At 37.8% G+C, this 21,453-nt stretch overlaps 1 protein-coding gene and 1 pseudogene across 9 annotated transcripts in view; one reads left to right on the forward strand and one right to left on the reverse strand.

Moving 5' to 3' along the window:
- Window positions 1-21,453, reverse strand: part of BBS9 (Bardet-Biedl syndrome 9) — a 458,930-nt gene that overhangs the window by 147,675 nt on the left and 289,802 nt on the right. The gene's annotated exons all lie outside the window — the stretch shown is intronic.
- The window catches only part of LOC131508320 (large ribosomal subunit protein eL36-like), a 48,660-nt pseudogene that overhangs the window by 1,325 nt on the left and 25,882 nt on the right, over window positions 1-21,453 (forward strand).

A 21,453-nucleotide genomic window follows, 5' to 3' on the forward strand; every position in this document is an offset into this window, starting at 1 on the left:
CCAGGTCCTTGCATGGATTCATTTCCAGTAGAGACCAGAGGCCTCAAAATTCAGAATCTGGCCTAGGGATCTGACCTAGAATATAACCTTCCTCCTCTTCTTCCTCTCCCTCCTGCTACTCCCTTCCCCCACAACATTACACACTGTTTTTTAAACACAGGGAAAGATGCACTCTCTCTACCCACAGCTTCCCCAGGTAACTATAGAGGAAAATGCAGCAGCTCTTGAAGCAACTAAACAAGCCACTACTTGTGTTAAAGTAAGAGCCTTCTGCAAGATTTTCAACTTATATCTCAAGGTCTCCATGTACTGATAAGTCTTTTTCTTTAGTTATGAAAGAGCTTAAAGTATGTTGTAGAACAGACTATACTGGGCATCTATTCTTCACCAGTGACAGACTCTAAAGCATGGACTAGAACTCCCCTAATAAAAAGGCAGTTTGTTTGACCTCCATCGTGTGATGTTCTGGGCTCTTACTTAAGATCACTAAACCTCGACACTGGCATAAATCCAAGCCGGAACTCATTTAATAATACACGTGCTCTTGGAGCCAAGACATCTGTGTGTTATAATGACATGCAAGTTACAAAGGAGTGTTTATATCTCACTCTAGTATAACATGAACATTTAGCTCTAGCAAATCAGCTTTCTATAATGACTAGTCCTTACTTAAAGGATTTATTACACTTCCCATTAAAGTCCTTAGCAATGTACAATAAATTTATATGCCCTGATTAAGTTGCTCATTGCTGCAACTCCAGAGGTGCTAAGATAAGACAGTAGCTAAACATGTTGAAAAATAGGGTAAACTGTAAACTAATGTATATTGTATAAAATGACTATAATACCATATTAAACCTCTTTCAAATAACTTTTCATTTTATCTCCCTGAATAACAGTCACTGTTCTCCAAAACTGACAATGAAAAAAACAGTTCTACAGCAGAATAGAATGACCCTCCTGCTCTTAAGAGCTATCAAGATGCAGACTGGTTTGGATTTGGGGAGACACCAGCAACAGTGGTGGTCATCTCTATTCGGTGGTCCTAGTGAAATACAGATGTGTAAGGTCACACCCTGACCCAATACATTGCACCACAGCGTCACCCTTCAAACGGCAAAGCTGAAATTCTGGCCAGGGTTGCCTTAGGGCGAGAGAAGAAGAGAGTAATTATCTTTCAAACCAGAGAAGGTAATGGAAAAGGTCATTTCAGAGGTCAGAAGACCAATTCAAACAGCTCATCAATTCAAACACCTTCTCTAATTTTTTAACTACTTCTCCTTGTGGTGAGCACAGCTTGAACTCTTTGTTTTGGTAACTCATAAACCTCTGCTGATGACTTCTTTTCTTGGGCATTCACTTTTTTAAAAAGTTATAATCCATGTTCACATAAAAAAGGGACTGGTGTCACATGTACCCTGTTTTGGCTTGATTACAGGTCAATACTTGCTAACAGGACTACAGGAAAATGCCACCAAAATGAACTCCTTACAAGTCAAAATGAGAATCAACACTTTCCATATTTTTTAAGAACAATGTGCATGTTTATGTATATATAATATGGCTTCCAAAGTGGGATAAAATGCTAAGATTCTTTGTAGCACTACAGATGATTTCACACTGATCAGAAACTTTTTTATATGTAATTCTATGTTGCATTAGTAAGAACATACTAAAAATGATATAATATCCTTGGAAGACAAACAATATTTAAAGTATGGAGTCCAAAGATAAGGATGATATACAGGTTCCCAGAGGGAAAGTTGGAAACAGAAGATAGGATAACTGGATTTAAGAGAACTGCAGTGACAAAACTAGTCCTCCACCAGGCTCACAATATGCAAAGATGAAGTTTTCCATATTTCCTTTCATGCATCAGCAGACAGAATGACAAGCAAGTCTCCTTTCCCATCTCCATCTTTTTATCAAACCCAAATCAAGTAGTTCCGGTGAATAGTTACACACGGAAAGGTCTGGCTATTAAGGCATTTGGCTAAGACAAAGTCCATTTTCATGAAAACCAACCTCCAAATCATAAATTCTTGACAAAATTGCCAGCTCTCCTACAAAAGAGTCAATTTTTCATAGAAATGACTACATGAACCACCCATTTACCCATATACAAGGTGTGACAATAGAATAAGGAGACCAATTCCATAAGCCACTGTAAAAACTAATTCCATTAACTTTTCATGCATGACATATAAGATGCCAAAAATGCTTTATGTTTCCAATAGACTTTCTTAGTTTTCAAAGCTATTTCTTAGGAAGACTTTTTTTTTATTTCTGCGTATATTTGCATACTGTGAAAACTGAATAAGGACCAATACAGCTGAAAACAGCTTATAACTCTAACCAGACCTGGGCTAATCTGATAAGGATCAAGCTCATGAAATAAATATAAGTGATCATGTCATCTTTAATGTATACCTTCTTTGAGGGACAGTAATCCTCAAATTTGGTGTATTTACAATGGAGCTTCCTATCATTGACGTTGATTTGTGAGGTGCTAATTACCTTTTCCTTCCCAACCAAATGAAAGTAATAATTTGTCACACAAAATCAGACTTGCTTCCATTTGAATCAATTGAAATACTTTAGCTTAATTAAAAAAAACTTTCTAAAATTATTAATTTTTACTCCCCCTAATTCCACTACAAACTTAATACTTTGGTGAAATGTTTCCAAAGTACTTCAAATACATACCACTGAAACTATCTTGAGAACGTTTTAGTTTTAAAAAGTTCCTACTTGTATTCTACATATAGCTTACACACCACAAACCACACTTGCTTCTTCTCTATGCTTTATGTTACAGCCTGAATTATGCAAACTGTTGTTATCTTAATCTCTTTCCTGTTCTTTGACAAACATAATACAATAATTAGTATCAAGGGCTTTTAGACCAAGAGTTCATGGATTCAACTGTCAAACTGACTGAATGTGAAAATTTCTTAGAAGTATATGCCAGGGATGGTTGAAAACATTCCTATCATTGATGGGCAATTTTTATGGGTTGAGCTGAGATAACCTACAAAAGGAATGCCTTTAATTCATCTTAAACTTTCTGAGCTCCACAAAAAATGAATCAAAGTCTTCATAATGGATTCTTAGGAAACAAAACAAATCAAAAAGGTAATGAGATAAAACAAAAGTCATCAAAGTGCACATTAGTTCCAACTGAAAGGGATAATAACCATGTGAATACTAACCTTCTGGTATAATAGAAATATCAGACCAAGAAATGCAAAAAAAGTGGATGTTTAAGCTTCAGGCTTTACTTACAAGAATACTCAAGATCTCAAAAAGAACATTCTAAAAAAGCACATATATTTTATGTAGTAATAATGCAAAATATCACTGAATGACTAAGTTTCCACAAGCTGTTATTGGGATTCTCATTTTATGAACAAACACATTAAAGTATTATTAATTACTCCATCATAAATAAAAAGAAGTACAATATAAAAGGTTGCACTTATTCTTCCTCCCCTCCACTTTTATTGAAAAATGTGGCATACATCACTGTATAAGTTTAAGACATACAGCCTGATGGCTTGATTTATATATACTATGAAATGATCACCACAATAAGATCCATCATCTCATATAGATATAATAAAAAGGAAAGAAGAAAATGTTCGTGATAACTCCTAGGATTTACTCTCCTAACACCTTTCTTATATATCACACAGCAGTATGAACTGTAGTCATCATCTTGCACATTATATCTCTAGTACTTATTTATCTTCTAACTAGAAGTTTGTACCTTCTGACCACTTTCTTCCAATTCCCACTCTCCTACCTACCACCTCTGGTAAACGACCACAAGTCTGATTTTTTTTCTATGAGTTTGTGTTTTTGTTTTTTGATGGTTTTCTTTTTTTTTAATTTCACATATAAATGAGATCATAAAGTATCTGTGTCTCTCTAGGTGACTTATTTCAATGGTGCTGGGATACTTAGATATTGGCATGTAAAAGAATGAAACTGGACCCATCTCACACCACTCACAAAAATTAACTCAAAGTGGATTACACATAAATGTAAAACCTGAAACCATGAAATTCCTGAAGAAAATATAGCAATAAAGCCCCCTGACACGGGTCTTGGTAATGATGTTTTGGATATGACGCCTAAAGCATAAGCAACAAAATCAAAAAGAATCCAGTGGGATTACACCAAACTAAAAAGCTTCTATAAAGTGAAAGAAGCCATCAACAAAGTGAAAAGACAACCTATGGAATGGGAGAAAGGATTTTCAAACCATATATCTGATATGGAGTTAATACCCAAAATATATAAAGAAATCATATAACTCAATAGCAAAAAAAAAGGGGAGGAGGGCAAAAAACCTGAATAAACATTTTTCCAAAGAAGATATACAAAAAACCAACAGGTTACATGAGAAGATGCTCAATATCACTAATCATTAGGGAAATGCAAATTAAAATCACACTTCTTGATTAGGTGACACAGGCAACATGGTCTTTGAGAATACAACTGAACTATTTTAAACTACATAAAAGTTAAGTCCTAGGACATGTAGGTGGTTCAGTCAGTTGGGCATCCAACTCTTGATTTCGGTTCAGGTCACGATATCATGGTCTTGAAATCAAGCCCCGCATCAGGCTCCACGCTGGGCTTAGGAGCCTGCTTGAGATTCTCTCTCTCCTTCTCCTTCCACCCCTCCCTCATCTGTACGTGCTCTCTCTCTCTCTCTCTCTCTCTCAAAAAAAAAAAAAAAAATGAAGTCTTAAAATCCTAAGCCTTACACTGGCATGGCAAGTAACACATATTGTCTAAATCAATCTTCAACAGCCTTTTAGAGTAGGCAAGGACAAGTGGTATTCTCAATTTATAGATGAAGAAAAGATTCAAATAGTAGCTGACCTGCTCAAAATCACCCTACAAATTGTTGGCAACAGCATTAATTTTTTCCTCTCATTCCACTATCTCAGGCTGCAGGTACCCAAGAAAAAGCTGACTTGTGTTCAAAATTTCAATTTCCTTGTTTATTCTCTGGAAATTCATATGTTGCCCACTTTTTCCAAAATCCAGCATGCTACTAAGCATTATTAAAATCCAAAGATACTGCTGTGTGCAAAGTCTTTTTGCTTCTTTCTCAACTAGCTAGATAGGGATTAGATAGATTCCAGATTTGGATGGTTTTATTTAATTACACTTCTCTTTGAAATATTTTTGGTTCTTATGAGTTTGGTCTACCTCATCTAATGGTATATTGATGGACCCCGGAATTTTTCCTTGTTCAAGAATGCCTAATGTCTCTCTAACATGAATTAGCCTAATGTTTTGTAATTCAGTAGTTTTTTAGGTTCTTGATAAATGACTTCTTGGGAAAGTAAATACTGAAATTCTAAGTTTATTGACCTCAAATCCCTGAGGTCATCCAAAGCCCCCTAAAACTGAGAATTACAGCCCACAACCCTGCATGCACTACACAGCAGCATCCTCGCCAACACTAGCCCATAAATTACACATTATTAGTAGTGTTTACTAATAGTAATAATAGTAATAATACACTAATAGTAGTGTAATACACAAATTAGTAGTATTTATGTGTTAAAACGGATGCCCCAGCTGTAATTCATTTATAAATAAATACTATAATTGGCCCATTACTTATAAAACAAAGGCAACTAAGAAAATAGGGATGAAAGTTGCTCTATGTTGGCTATGACCACACTGACATCATATATTGATGAGGTCAAAAAAAGCCAAAGAATGTTAGGTATCATTAAGAAGAATACTGATGACATTAATATCTCATATTTGTACAGTACTTTATACTTTACAATGCACTTTAAAATAAATTAACTACACAACTCTATGAGATACGTTTTATATTTCCATTCTTCAGTGGATGACACTATGGTTTAGAAATACTAAGAGACTTTTCCAAGATTATATAGCTAGAAAACTGCCAGCCCTAAACTCCAAATCTTTTTGTACTATACTAATGGAAAATGTTTACTGATTTCACATCAAATTTCCCCTTGGTTTACCATGTTCTAGACAAGCACGTCATGTAAAACCTACCCACTAACATTGATGCCATCTGCTTTGCCCATCTCACAGCCAGTTCCTTGTGCCCTACTCTAGATACCAGAAAAGACTAAAGTAGGTGCTCCTTTAAGAAGCAAAAAGAAAGAGGGACCATGGGTGTGGGTACAGCCTTATAGAGACAGAAAGGATTCAGTGTGGAAAACTGGGAAGGAAAATGTTGAATCTATGAAATTATGGATGGCACAGAAAGATAATAGCATTTTCCCCAAAAATAATAAGAGTAGGGGCGCCTGGGTGGCACAGTCGGTTAAGCGGCCGACTTCAGCCAGGTCACGATCTCGCGGTCCGTGAGTTCGAGCCCCGCGTCGGGCTCTGTGCTGACAGCTCGGAGCCTGGAGCCTGTTTCCGATTCTGTGTCTCCCTCTCTCTCTGCCCCTCCCCTGTTCATGCTCTGTCTCTCTCTGTCCCAAAAATAAATTAAAAACGTTGAAAAAAAAATTTTTTTTTTAAATAAAAAAAAAAATAAAAAATAAAAAGAGTAAAAGGGCATTCTCTGAAATCCGGACAAGTCCATTTGATATAAGCAAAACATAGTAAAAGATCACATAGGCAGTCATTCAAAAAACAAGGCACTCCACTCCAGAGCACCCCAGTACAGTTCTTGCAAGAAACAAATGTGTTCAAAGTGAGCGGAACAAAACATTCATGGGAGAGCCATGTGAGTGGCAATAAGATAAAACTGCCCTTCCCAGCTGACCCAAAAAGGATAACTAGGCATGACCCTCAGAGTTGAGCAAGCCCCAGGCTTTCATACTGGATGGCCCATAAAGCTTGTTCAACAGTATAGGTATCCTGGTTGTAAATCAGCTCAAAGCTGAAAAGCTCTGTTTTCATTCTTGATTGCTCATCTACCAAAACACCAGTAGACTGTTCGAAACCCTGTGAGGACCTAGTGGCTATTATAAACTAAGGTCATAAGAGTCTTTCTTCTTCAGGGGCTCTAATCATCATAATTCAATGAGCTGACTGTCCCAATTGAAGTAGAGAATAGGAGGGTACAAGAAATTTTACTTGTTGTGGGAAATTAATACCATCATAAGATCTGATCTCTGGCTCATTGTCTAGATTAATCTCTGATAACCTTCCTGTTTTCTCATTCCAGCCACACCTCAGTCTTGCAAACTGCATATAGGGCCCTTAACATAAAATGCTATTTCATAACCCTGTGCCTCTTTACACACTGTACCACCTTTCCAAAACCAGCTTAAAGGTCATCTCTTCCAAAGAGCCCTCCCTAACCTTCCCTCAGAGAATTAGTTCTCCACTGTGCTTTTTCTCCCTTTCCTTTTAGTATGAAATAGCTAAATCACACAAGGTGGTACAGAAAATAATAAACACCCAGCATTTGTAAGTCCCGTATTTGTCACTTATTTTAAGAAATTAAACATTTTAGATACAGCCAAAGCCCCTTGTGGGCCTTGCTCCCTACATGTCACCCTCTTTCTTCCCCTGGAAGTAAGGATTCTATTCAGTATTTTGAATAGCACGTATACTTTCACTGTAAACGTATCCCTAAACAATATGTCTGATCTTTCTGCATGTTGTTAAACTTTAAAATCACACCATGGGTATTTCTCCGCGTTATGTTTTTCTCAACAATGTATTTTTGAGATTGTTTTAAATGTTGACACATTCAGCCCTGGGTAATTCATTTGAAGAGCTCTCCAAATATTGTACCAATTTGTACTTCTATTAGCTGTGCATGGGAAGTTCTCACAGCTCCATATATTTACCAACATTTCATCCTATAAGACCTTTTCAACTTTTTTCAGTTTGATATGTATGAAATGGAATTTCACTGTGATTTTAATTTACATACCTTCGATTACTACCAAGGCTAAACAACTTTTTATATGTTTTTTTGGCTACTTACATTTCCTCTTTTAGAATTTTCTTTACATACCCACTGCACATTTTTCTTATTTTACATAGTTCTTTTCCATACACCTTTGCTTGTAGAACAAACTAAAATATTTTCATCTTAATTTTATTTATAGTTTCCTTTGCTGTATAAAGGTTTTATATTTTAATATATATTAAATTTGTCAATCTTTTAAGGACTAGCTGAGCTTTCGGTACCTTCTTTAGAAAATCATTCCCAAATCTGAGGTAATATAGATGTACTTCTCTCTTCTCTTTAAAAGCTATACCTTTCATCTCTGAGTATCTAGTTCCCTTAGAATTTATTTTTATTTCTGGTGTGAGGTAAGGATGCAACTGAACTTTTTATATACAGATAACCAATCACTTTAGTTCTATATTTAAAAAACAAAAAACCGGGGCGCCTGGATGGCTCAGTCAGTCGAGCGTGTGACTTCAGCTCAGGTCATGATCTCGCAGTCTGTGAGTTCGAGCCCCGCGTCAGGCTCTGTGCTGACAGCTCAGAGCCTGGAGCCTGTTTTCTGATCAGAATCAGAGCCCAAATTCTGTGTCTCCCTCTCTCTCTGACCCTCCCTGTTCATGCTCTGTCTCTCTCTGTCTCAAAAAAAAAAAAAAAAAGTGCCTGGGTGGCTCAGTTGGTTAAGTATCCAACTTCAGCTCAGGTCATGATCTCATGGTTTGTGAGTTCGAGACCCATGTCCGGCTCTGTGGTGACAGCTCAGAGGCCGGAGCCTGCTTCAGATTCTGTGTCTCCCTCTCTCTCTGCCCCTCCCCGGCTCGTGTTCGTTTTTCTCTCTCTCTCTCTCAAAAATAAATAAACATTAAAACACACACACACACAAAACTTTTATTGTGGCCCTTATCAGAAGATATTGCAATATGCTTTTTATTTGTTCATTTGTTTTTGCCAGCAGATTTGAATTGCTAAAGAAGAGTCTGTGTCTTTTCCATTTCTGTATTTCAGAACCTAACACCATGCCAGCAAAAATACTGAATGAATGACTTGTTAAAGTACAAAAGCTATTTCTAAAGATATACCAAAAACATATGAACACTATTATCTAAGAAGCTGTCACTTCTTGTGTGTAGTAACCCTCAATATAAATCGATCTGTGTTTCTAGCTAAAGAATTAATGTGAAACTCAAAAGAACCTTCCCCCCAAAAATGGAAGTTTCATAGGTAACCACACTAATGGGTCTCTGAAATTTGGCAATTCATACTAATAGTCTAACAAACATTCGTGTCTAGCCACTCAAAATACCCCAGAGTTAACCAGATACAGCACCTGACTTTGTTCAATGAACATGCTTAAGCCACTGTTTAGAAAAGTGGAATGGAAACAGAGAGGTCACAATATGCAAGCCTTACTCTGACATTAAAAAGGGTAACGTCAAGCCAAGTTTCAGTTTACCCTAATTCAATTTACCTCAGCAAAAATGACATTATATTTGGTGGTCCCTAATTATCCTTCTAGACAAGAATTAAATGTTTGAGATGGGTCTAAAGCAGAGATAACACTGTGATGGACAGAGATGGCTTCCAGAAGTCTGGACCAATCAACACATAAAAGTCGTAGACTGTTTCTCGTTCTTAATTTAATTCCTGGTATTTTGAATCATCTATTAAAATTTCCTTATTCACATATAAATATCACCACCAAAATTCATGTTAAATAAACAAGAGGGACATGTACTAAAACTTAGGGTATCACTAAAGAAGACAGACCCTCTCCCTTTGAATAGCTCACAGCTTTGTCAACAACACAGATGTGTAATCCAAAGATCGCAATGTAGTGTCATAAATGCTGTAGTCAAGGTGGACCTAAAAAGGTGTGATGGCAAATCGAGACTTAGCAGTTGATCAGAGTCTTAAATGAATAGATCTTAAATAATTTCAGTGGGTCTAATGGTTTAGACTTAAAAAAACTAACTGCTTTTATTCATTATTTCTAGTATGAGAGTTTGAGATTTAAATTTTTTAATTATAAAGGTCAATTATATGATCCTTAAAATACTAATTTTCTGAGGCGTCTGGGTGGCTCAGCTGGTTAAACATCTGACTTAGGCTCAGGTCATGATCTCATGGTCCGTGGATTCAAGCCCCACGTTGGGCTCTGTGCTAACAGCTCAGAGCCTGGAGCCTACTTCAGATTCTTTTCTCCCTCTCTCTCTGCCCCTCCCCTGCTCATGCTTTGTCTCTCAAAAAAAGAAAAGTTAAAAAAAATACTAATTTTCTGAGCAATGATCATCTGAACTTGATGTCATATGATTCAAAATTGATACAATGATCATAAAAATATTGCATCCATCATTAACAGCAACAGGCTAAAGTTTGTTTAATCAAAAGGCAGCTTTCTTCAAGTACACTATAATTATTCCATGCATGCAAAAATATGACCTAAGTATATGTCAAAAGTTGAACCATAAAGGTTGGCCATATGTTTTTGTCATAGGACTCTTTAAGATTCAGGAAAGAGTCAAGAGTTAAGTAGCAAAAAGCAAAATTGGTGGCAAACCAACAATTCGTGCTTAAACCAGACAGCTCTAAACTGTAGTGGCTCCAGCTTTAGAGTGGCAACCTGCTGGGAAGTTAGGAAGTTGGCTCATCTTGACGCTGTACTTATACAGCACTTTCCATAAAAACCCTGCAAATATGTTATCTGTCCATATCAAAGAATTGGAGAAGGCTGCTAGAGGTCAGAGGAGGACTAAGGATACTTGCCCCACATGAACACTGGTGCCCCCTCTGGCCCACAAAGAGTGCCCTGATAACTCTTCATGGTACCCTTGCTTTACACACAATTATCACACTGATAATTCTAAGCACTAAAGTTTTCACACATCACAAAGAGAAGGAACCAAATACTCAATGACATAAGGGGCACACGAAATCCTCTTGGAACCAATTTAATAATTTTTATGGAAAATATATCTGCATAATGAACCGGCACTGCTATTTTGTGAATAACATATTTATAATTATAATTCCTATAAGTAGTGCAAACCAGTTCCAACCACTGCAAACACAAGATGTTGTCACCCCATATCTGAAGCTTGGCATTTAATTCAATGCCTACTGGTGCATCTATATTTCAGAGAAAGGACAAAAACATTTTTGAAGGTATTAAATGATGCATTTTTAATGGTTTGGTTCCTTTAAACAGAGTCCTCGGTCTAGCCCTAACCTTCCACATATTTTACATGTAAGAACAAGAAAGGGACAAACTTTTGCTAAGGATATTCTACAAATGGAGCATTTCATTCATTATTCCCTTAAATCTTTGAGGTAATGTCATCCCTCGTTAACAAATGAGAAAACTAGAGCTTAGAAAGTATCAAGAACTTGACGAAGGTCATAAAGCCAGTGAATGTTACAGACAGAATCTTTAAATGACTCCAAGTGTCTTGATAATTCCAAAGCTTCTTTCCCACAATGGCAGAATTAGTATACTAAAGTAGAAAAAGTGCCAAAAATGACCTTCCCCAAATGCAGTATTTATATTATGCTCAGGTTTCAGAGTTACTTTATAATGCAGTAAAAACAGTATTCCCACCAGCCTGGTCAGAGAAACAGAAATTATTATTCATTTCAAATAGTCTTTACAGAGGATGTAAGATTTCCTAATATTTCTTAAAATATCTTGATAGAAAGCTAAAAGGAAGTAATAAAGTCACAACCCTCTAATTAAAACATTTCCTTTGAACTTAGTATTTTCTGCATATTTTATGAGGTCAAAGCCACAGAATTAGTTTAAATTCAAATAATATTATGTCATAACCATCACTGTACATTTTGGACCCCATTACTTAAGATCCAATAAGTAAATGAGCAGTTATGTTATTTCAAATGTAACCTCTTTTGATTAGATTACCCAGACTTTCTACTGATTTTGACATATTTATAAATAAAAAACTAGGTCACTAAATGGTTCTATGAACTAGGTTAAAATATAATAAAATCTCAGTTATTATTCAGGAAGCAGTAGACAGCAGCTCCCACTTTTCCACATCAGACGAACAGAACTGTCGTTATCTGTCTAAATGCTCAAACCCACACCATATTTCTGCTCATACATTTAGCTACAGGATCTAGCAATTTGAGTCATCGAAAATTACATGCTAAGAAAAGATGGTCCACCAAAATGTCAGGCAGCTTTTAGCATTAGGAAGCTCTCCAACGAGTTGCTTTGGTTATTTTAGCAATCTAATAACATCCTAATTTGTCTATTTTAATGAATGTATTACTGAAAAGACAGAGATAGACAACCTTACATCAAAAATGACTGTGGCAACGCAAGTAAAAACACAAAGACTAATTTTTTGAACAAACAGGAGATAATGGTTCAGTGTTTTTAGAAAGTTGTTTGGGGGGGAGTTCCGGAAGATGGCGGCGTAGGAGGACGCTGGGCTCACCGCGCGTCCTGCTGATCACTTAGATTCCACCTATACCTGCCTAAATAACCCAGAAAACCGCCAGAGGATTAGCAGAACGGAGTCTCCGGAGCCAAGCGCAGACGAGAGGCCCACGGAAGAGGGTAGGAAGGGCGGCGAGGCGGTGCGCGCTCCACGGACTGGCGGGAGGGAGCCGGGGCGGAGGGGCGGCTCGCCGGCCAAGCAGAGCCCCCGAGTCGGGCTGGCAAAAGCGGAGGGGCCGGACGGACTGTGTTCCGACAGCAAGCGCGACTTAGCGTCTGGGAGGTCATAAGTTAACAGCTCTGCTCAGAAAGCGGGAAGGCTGGAGGACAAAGGGAGGGAGAGCTGCTGAGCCCCCGGACGGCAGAGCTCAGCTTGGCGGGGAACAAAGGCGCTCGCCAGCACCATCTCCCCCGCCCATCCCCCAGCCAAAATCCCAAAGAGAACCAGTTCCTGCCAGGGAACTTGCTCGCTCCGCGCAAACACCCAACTCTGTGCTTCTGCGGAGCCAAACCTCCGGCAGTGGATCTGACTCCCTCCCGCTGCCACAGGGCGCCTCCTGAAGTGGATCACCTAAGGAGAAGCGAGCTAAGCCTGCCCCTCCCGCCCCCGTGCACCTTGCCTAACCACCCCAGCTAATACGCCAGCTCCCCAGCACCACAAGCCTGGCAGTGTGCAAGTAGACCAGACGGGCCACACCACCCCACAGTGAATCCCGCCCCTAGGAGAGGGGAAGAGAAGGCACACACCAGTCTGACTGTGGCCCCAGCGGTGGGCTGGGGGCAGATATCAGGTCGGACTGCGGCCCCGCCCACCAACTCCAGTTATACACCACAGCACGGGGGAAGTGCCCTGCAGGTCCTCACCACTCCAGGGGCTATCCAAAATGACCAAACGGAAGAATTCCCCTCAGAAGAATCTCCAGGAAATAACAACAGCTAATGAACTGATCAAAAAGGATTTAAATAATATAACAGAAAGTGAATTTAGAATAATAGTCATAAAATTAATCGCTGGGCTTGAAAACAGTATACAGGACAGCAGAGAATCTCTTGCTACAGAGATCAAGGGACTAAGGCACAGTCACGAGGAGCTGAAAAACGCTTTAAACGAAATGCAAAACAAAATGGAAACCACGACGGCTCGGATTGAAGAGGCAGAGGAGAGAATAGGTGAACTAGAAGATAAAGTTATGGAGAAAGAGGAAGCTGAAAGAAAGAGAGATAAAAAAATCCAGGAGTATGAGGGGAAAATTAGAGAACTAAGTGATACACTAAAAAGAAATAATATACGCATAATTGGTATCCCAGAGGAGGAAGAGAGAGGGAAAGGTGCTGAAGGGGTACTTGAAGAAATTATAGCTGAGAACTTCCCTGAACTGGGGAAGGAAAAAGGCATTGAAATCCAAGAGGCACAGAGAACTCCCTTCAGACGTAACTTGAATCGATCTTCTGCACGACATATCATAGTGAAACTGGCAAAATACAAGGATAAAGAGAAAATTCTGAAAGCAGCAAGGGATAAACGTGCCCTCACATATAAAGGGAGACCTATAAGACTCGTGACTGATCTCTCCTTTGAAACTTGGCAGGCCAGAAAGGCTTGGCACGATATCTTCAGTGTGCTAAACAGAAAAAATATGCAGCCGAGAATCCTTTATCCAGCAAGTCTGTCATTTAGAATAGAAGGAGAGATAAAGGTCTTCCCAAACAAACAAAAACTGAAGGAATTTGTCACCACGAAACCAGCCCTACAAGAGATCCTAAGGGGGATCCTGTGAGACAAAGTACCAGAGACATCACTACAAGCATAAAACATACAGACATCACAATGACTCTAAACCCGTATCTTTCTATAATAACACTGAATGTAAATGGATTAAATGCACCAACCAAAAGACATAGGGTATCAGAATGGATAAAAAAACAAGACCCATCTATTTGCTGTCTACAAGAGACTCATTTGAGATCTGAGGACACCTTTAGATTGAGAGTGAGGGGATGGAGAACTATTTATCATGCTACTGAAAGCCAAAAGAAAGCTGGAGTAGCCATACTTATATCAGACAAACTAGACTTTAAATTAAAGGCTGTAACAAGAGATGAAGAAGGGCATTATATAATAATTACAGGGTCTATCCATCAGGAAGAGCTAACAATTATAAATGTCTATGCGCCAAATACCGGAGCCCCCAGATATATAAAACAGTTACTCATAAACATAAGCAACCTTATTGATAAGAATGTGGTCATTGCAGGGGACTTTAACACCCCACTTACAGAAATGGATAGATCATCTAGACACACAGTCAATAAAGAAACAAGGGCCCTGAATGATACATTGGATCAGATGGACTTGACAGATATATTTAGAACTCTGCATCCCAAAGCAACAGAATATACTTTCTTCTCGAGTGCACATGGAACATTCTCCAAGATAGATCATATACTGGGTCACAAAACAGCCCTTCATAAGTTTACAAGAATTGAAATTATACCATGCATACTTTCAGACCACAATGCTATGAAGCTTGAAATCAACCACAGGAAAAAGTCTGGAAAACCTCCAAAAGCATGGAGGTTAAAGAACACCCTACTAACGAATGAGTGGGTCAACCAGGCAATTAGAGAAGAAATTAAAAAATATATGGAAACAAACGAAAATGAAAATACAACAATCCAAACGCTTTGGGATGCAGCGAAGGCAGTCCTGAGAGGAAAATACATTGCAATCCAGGCCTATCTCAAGAAACAAGAAAAATCCCAAATACAAAATCTAACAGCACACCTAAAGGAAATAGAAGCAGAACAGCAAAGGCAGCCTAAACCCAGCAGAAGAAGAGAAATCATAAAGATCAGAGCAGAAATAAATAATATAGAATCTAAAAAAACTGTAGAGCAGATCAATGAAACCAAGAGTTGGTTTTTTGAAAAAATAAACAAAATTGACAAACCTCTAGCCAGGCTTCTCAAAAAGAAAAGGGAGATGACCCAAATAGATAAAATCATGAATGAAAATGGAAATATTACAACCAATCCCTCAGAGATACAAACAATTATCAGGGAATACTATGAAAAATTATATGCCAACAAATTGGACAACCTTGAAGAAATGGACAAATTCCTAAACACCCACACTCTTCCAAAACTCAATCAGGAGGAAATAGAAAGCTTGAACAGACCCATAACCAGCGAAGAAATTGAATCGGTTATCAAAAATCTCCCAACAAATAAGAGTCCAGGACCAGATGGCTTCCCAGGGGAGTTCTACCAGACATTTAAAGCAGAGATAATACCTATCCTTCTCAAGCTATTCCAAGAAATAGAAAGGGAAGGAAAACTTCCAGACTCATTCTATGAAGCCAGTATTACTTTGATTCCTAAACCAGACAGAGACCCAGTAAAAAAAGAGAACTACAGGCCAATATCCCTGATGAATATGGATGCAAAAATTCTCAATAAGATACTAGCAAATCGAATTCAACAGCATATAAAAAGGATTATTCACCATGATCAAGTGGGATTCATTCCTGGGATGCAGGGCTGGTTCAACATTCGCAAATCGATCAACGTGATACATCACATTAACAAAAAAAAAGAGAAGAACCATATGATCCTGTCAATCGATGCAGAAAAGGCCTTTGACAAAATCCAGCACCCTTTCTTAATAAAAACCCTTGAGAAAGTCGGGATAGAAGGAACATACTTAAAGATCATAAAAGCCATTTATGAAAAGCCCACAGCTAACATCATCCTCAATGGGGAAAAACTGAGAGCTTTTTCCCTGAGATCAGGAACACGACAGGGATGCCCACTCTCACCGCTGTTGTTTAATATAGTGCTGGAAGTTCTAGCATCAGCAATCAGACAACAAAAAGAAATCAAAGGCATCCAAATTGGCAAAGATGAAGTCAAGCTTTCGCTTTTTGCAGATGACATGATATTATACATGGAAAATCCGATAGACTCCACCAAAAGTCTGCTAGAACTGATACATGAATTCAGCAAAGTTGCAGGATACAAAATCAATGTACAGAAATCAGTTGCATTCTTATACACTAACAATGAAGCCACAGAAAGACAAATAAAGAAACTAATCCCATTCACAATTGCACCAAGAAGCATAAAATACCTAGGAATAAATCTAACCAAAGATGTAAAAGATCTGTATGCTGAAAACTATAGAAAGCTTATGCAGGTAATTGAAGAAGATATAAAGAAATGGAAAGACATTCCCTGCTCATGGATTGGAAGAATAAATATTGTCAAAATGTCAATACTACCCAAAGCTATCTACACATTCAATGCAATCCCAATCAAAATTGCACCAGCATTCTTCTTGAAACTAGAACAAGCCATCCTAAAATTCATATGGAACCACAAAAGGCCCCGAATAGCCAAAGTAATTTTGAAGAAGAAGACCAAAGCAGGAGGCATCACAATCCCAGACTTTAGCCTCTACTACAAAGCTGTCATCATCAAGACAGCATGGTATTGGCATAAAAACAGACACATAGACCAATGGAATCGAATAGAAACCCCAGAACTAGACCCACAAACGTATGGCCAACTCATTTTTGACAAAGCAGGAAAGAACATCCAATGGAAAAAAGACAGTCTCTTTAACAAATGGTGCTGGGAGAACTGGACAGCAACATGCAGAAAGTTGAAACTAGACCACTTTCTCACACCATTCACAAAAATAAACTCAAAATGGATAAAGGACCTGAATGTGAGACAGGAAACCATCAAAACCTTAGAGGAGAAAGCAGGAAAAGACCTCTCTGACCTCAGCCGTAGCAATCTCTTACTCGGCACATCCCCAAAGGCAAGGGAATTAAAAGCAAAAGTGAATTACTGGGACCTTATGAAGATAAAAAGCTTCTGCACAGCAAAGGAAACAACCAACAAAACTAAAAGGCAACCAACGGAATGGGAAAAGATATTTGCAAATGACACATCGGACAAAGGGCTAGTATCCAAAATCTATAAAGAGCTCATCAAACTCCACACCCGAAAAACAAATAACCCAGTGAAGAAATGGGCAGAAAACATGAATAGACACTTCTCTAAAGAAGACATCCGGATGGCCAACAGGCACATGAAAAGATGTTCAACGTCGCTCCTCATCAGGGAAATACAAATCAAAACCACACTCAGATACCACCTCACGCCAGTCAGAGTGGCCAAAATGAACAAATCAGGAGACTATAGATGCTGGAGAGGATGTGGAGAAATGGGAACCCTCTTGCACTGTTGGTGGGAATGCAAATTGGTGCAGCCGCTCTGGAAAGCAGTGTGGAGGTTCCTCAGAAAATTAAAAATAGACCTACCCTATGACCCAGCAATAGCACTGCTAGGAATTTATCCAAGGGATACAGGAGTACTGATGCATAGGGGCACTTGTACCCCAATGTTTATAGCAGCACTCTCAACAATAGCCAAATTATGGAAAGAGCCTAAATGTCCATCAACTGATGAATGGATAAAGAAATTGTGGTTTATATACACAATGGAATATTACGTGGCAATGAGAAAAAATGAAATATGGCCTTTTGTAGCAACATGGATGGAACTGGAGAGTGTGATGCTAAGTGAAATAAGCCATACAGAGAAAGACAGATACCATATGGTTTCACTCTTATGTGGATCCTGAGAAACGTAACAGAAACCCATGGGGGAGGGGAAGGGAAAAAAAAAAAAAAAAGAGGTTAGAGTGGGAGAGAGCCAAAGCATAAGAGACTGTTAAAAACTGAGAACAAACTGAGGGTTGATGGGGGGTGGGAGGGAGGGCAGGGTGGGTGATGGGTATTGAGGAGGGCACCTTTTGGGATGAGCACTGGGTGTTGTATGGAAACCAATTTGACAGTAAATTTCATATATTAAAAAAAAAAATAAATTAATTAAAAAAAAAAATAAAAAAAAAAATAAAACATATCCTTAACCTAAAAAAAAAAAAAAAAAAAAAAAAAAAAAAAGAAAGTTGTTTGGCACCATGAATCAAGAGCTTTCTAAATGTTTTAATTTTTGGCCAAGTACCTTCACTTCTAGGATCTATCCTAAGGAAATAATCAGAGATATGATCAAAGATTTATGAACAAGGATGTACATTCCTATTGATAAAAATAAAACCATGCAAAAATATAAATGTTTGAAAATTAAAAATGTTTGAAAATGATACAATATGAACAATTCTTATAAATATATCAAAAAGTAAATTTTCCAAAAATGTTATTACATAAAATTGCTAAAGAAACACTTGGCATTCAAAACCATATATACAACATGAACTTAACTTTATTTAAAAAAAAAGACCAGAAGGTAAGACATTGATTGGGTTAACATGCAAATAAGGTGATAAAATTACAGATGATTTTATTTTCTTCCATATGTTTCCAACTTTTCCAAATTTGGTACAATGATTTTTGGTAAACTGAAAAATTATTTAAGAGGTTACATTTATATCAGCCTTATTTTAGCTTCTTATATAATTCTTGCTAGTACTAACAAAATAAAAAGATACACCCCACAAAAGAAGACTCTCCTATGAATGTGGAAGAAATGCAAAACCAGGACAAGCTGACACAGAGAACCCTTGACATAATTGTATCTCTTTAGGCTGAATACTAATGCTGATAGCACTAATGGAATGAAACCAGATGGCATGAATAATACATTACTTTCACCAATCGATGTTACAATGTTACAAGCTGATGGAAAATAAATGTTCAGAGTAAAAACAGAGGAAGAAATTTCAAATGCAAGTACAGTATAGCAATCCATCTAGTATCTCTACTGGACCAGGGTATGGGAGAATTGTTGCAACTCTGCCAAAAGAATGCAAAATCGATAACAACTGTTGCTTTCTCACTGCAAAGTTGTATTCTGCCCATGATGCATCTGAGGAAAGGCATTATACAGCTGACTGTCACTGGAGGTAAATTATTGATTGATACACATGTGTTTTCATGTAACTATGTGCACCATTAACAAAACACTCATCATGAAGCCAGAAAATGCAAAATTTTAATTGTCCATCTCTGTAATTAGTATAAAATTATATGCTGTATGTTAAAGACCAAAAATAACACAGCTATTAAAAAGTTTATTGTAGCACGCACACATTATCCATATTCCTAAATCAAGGGTCTTCTAGCATGTAACTCTGAAGGAAATGATGCACAGTTTTCAATCTCTAAGTAAAGTGGCTGGGTGATTGATGGAACATGTCTCAAGGAATACATGAGCCCTCTCTTAGTCACATATATGTCAGTTCCTTTTCAACTGAGGTTCTGAATACTATCAGGTAAATGGCTCCTTAATCTCAAATCCTACATGGGAAATGCAGAGGATATAATGTTCCACATATGATACAAATGGAGGGAAATATCTTGGAAAAAAGGAAAAGCCTGTTTATCATAAAAACTTGCTTACAGATGCTCACAGTATCTCTCTTGTTAAGCCTAATTAAAAACGATATTTTTATTTCAAATCCTCCACTTTGAATAACAAAATACACAAATTTGATTTTCCAAGAGCATTTATCTGCTAAATTCCTTCTTGTAAAACAAGAAACAAAGCCATCTTAGCAGTTTAATACTTTAATATTATGACCAAAAAGAACACCCTGAATTTGATATTCACTAATTTTCCATGGAACCCTCCTAGGTTTATCATAAAAGAAACAAGATTTATAAAATCATATCATAATGGAATTATACTGCAAAATAAAGATTTTTTAGAATAGTTTTAAGAAAACATTTCAGACGCAAGTGATGGACAAACTAGAATGGGTTTGTTGGGGATATTATAAAATACCTTTGCTTTGGTGATCTTAACAAGAACAAATGTAGCCCTGAGGGGCCTTCTGGTTGACACATCAGCTCGCAAGTGGTACTTGATGTGCTCCCTTCTCCTATTTCAATGTTAATCCTCTTGAAAGCATAGAAAAATAGGCCCAGTTACAAAGCAATGCAAAGTAAGAATATTTGTCAACTACTCAGCATACATCAGGAGAGATTTCTCCTCAACATGTGGTTCAGATTCTGAACAGGAAAACAGGGTTAAGCAGAGTTCGTTGGACCTTCACAAAACATGTCCACCAAACTCCAGGTCTATCCCTTGCCTATATAGGTTTAGATAGGAGAAATTTTCATGGCCAAATGGTCTAGCCAGCTAAAACAACTAAAAAGTGAAAAAGCTGCATGCTTTCAAATCTTGCTATTAGGCAAGTAAAATCACTCTCCTAAACAGTTACTGCACAACTACTGTGTCAAAGGGAAATCAAAGTTGAAATTATAGACTATTTGTAAAATCATAAAAATAATAAAGATAGGCATCTATTGGTCAATAATCTACCTTTCGGGTACTATGCTATGAACTCTCCAGACAAAAAAAAACTTTTTAATGTTTATTTATTTATTTACTTAGAGAGAGAGAGAGTGCATGAGCACGAGAGGGGCAGAAAGAGACGAGAGAGAGAGAATCGCAAGCAGACTCCATGCTATCATCACAGACCCCAATGCAGGGCTCAATCCCCTGAACCACAAGATCATTACCTGAGCCAAAATCAAGAGTTGGATGCTTAACCAACTGAGCTACCCAGGTGCCCCAGACAAAATTACATTTTTCTAATTACACTTTTTTTAATGTTTACTTATTTTTGAGACAGAGCACAAGTGGGGGAGGAGCAGAGAGAGACAGAGGGACAGAGAATCAGAAGCAGGCTCCTCGCTGACAGAAGAGAGTGCCCCATGTGGGGCAAGAAACGGCAAACCACTAGATCATGACCCGAGCCGAAGTCCGATGCTTAACCGACTGAGCCACCTAGGTGCCCCTAATTATATTTTTAAGCCTATGTTCAATAGCCCCATTTTACAATAGAAAAAACTGAGGCTTAAGGTCATGAAATAAGTGGCAGGATCCTAATAGAAGTCTAGGTGCCTCCTAAGCCTATGCTATTTTCACCAAGCCATAATACATCTTTATTGTACCTAAATGTGCATGTTGCCAAAGCTATACTCAAAGACAAATTCATAGCTTTAAATTCTTTCAGAGTTCCAAAGAAAAATAA

This window comes from Neofelis nebulosa, chromosome 4 (genome assembly GCF_028018385.1).
Source record: "Neofelis nebulosa isolate mNeoNeb1 chromosome 4, mNeoNeb1.pri, whole genome shotgun sequence".
NCBI classification, from domain to species: Eukaryota; Metazoa; Chordata; class Mammalia; order Carnivora; family Felidae; genus Neofelis; species Neofelis nebulosa.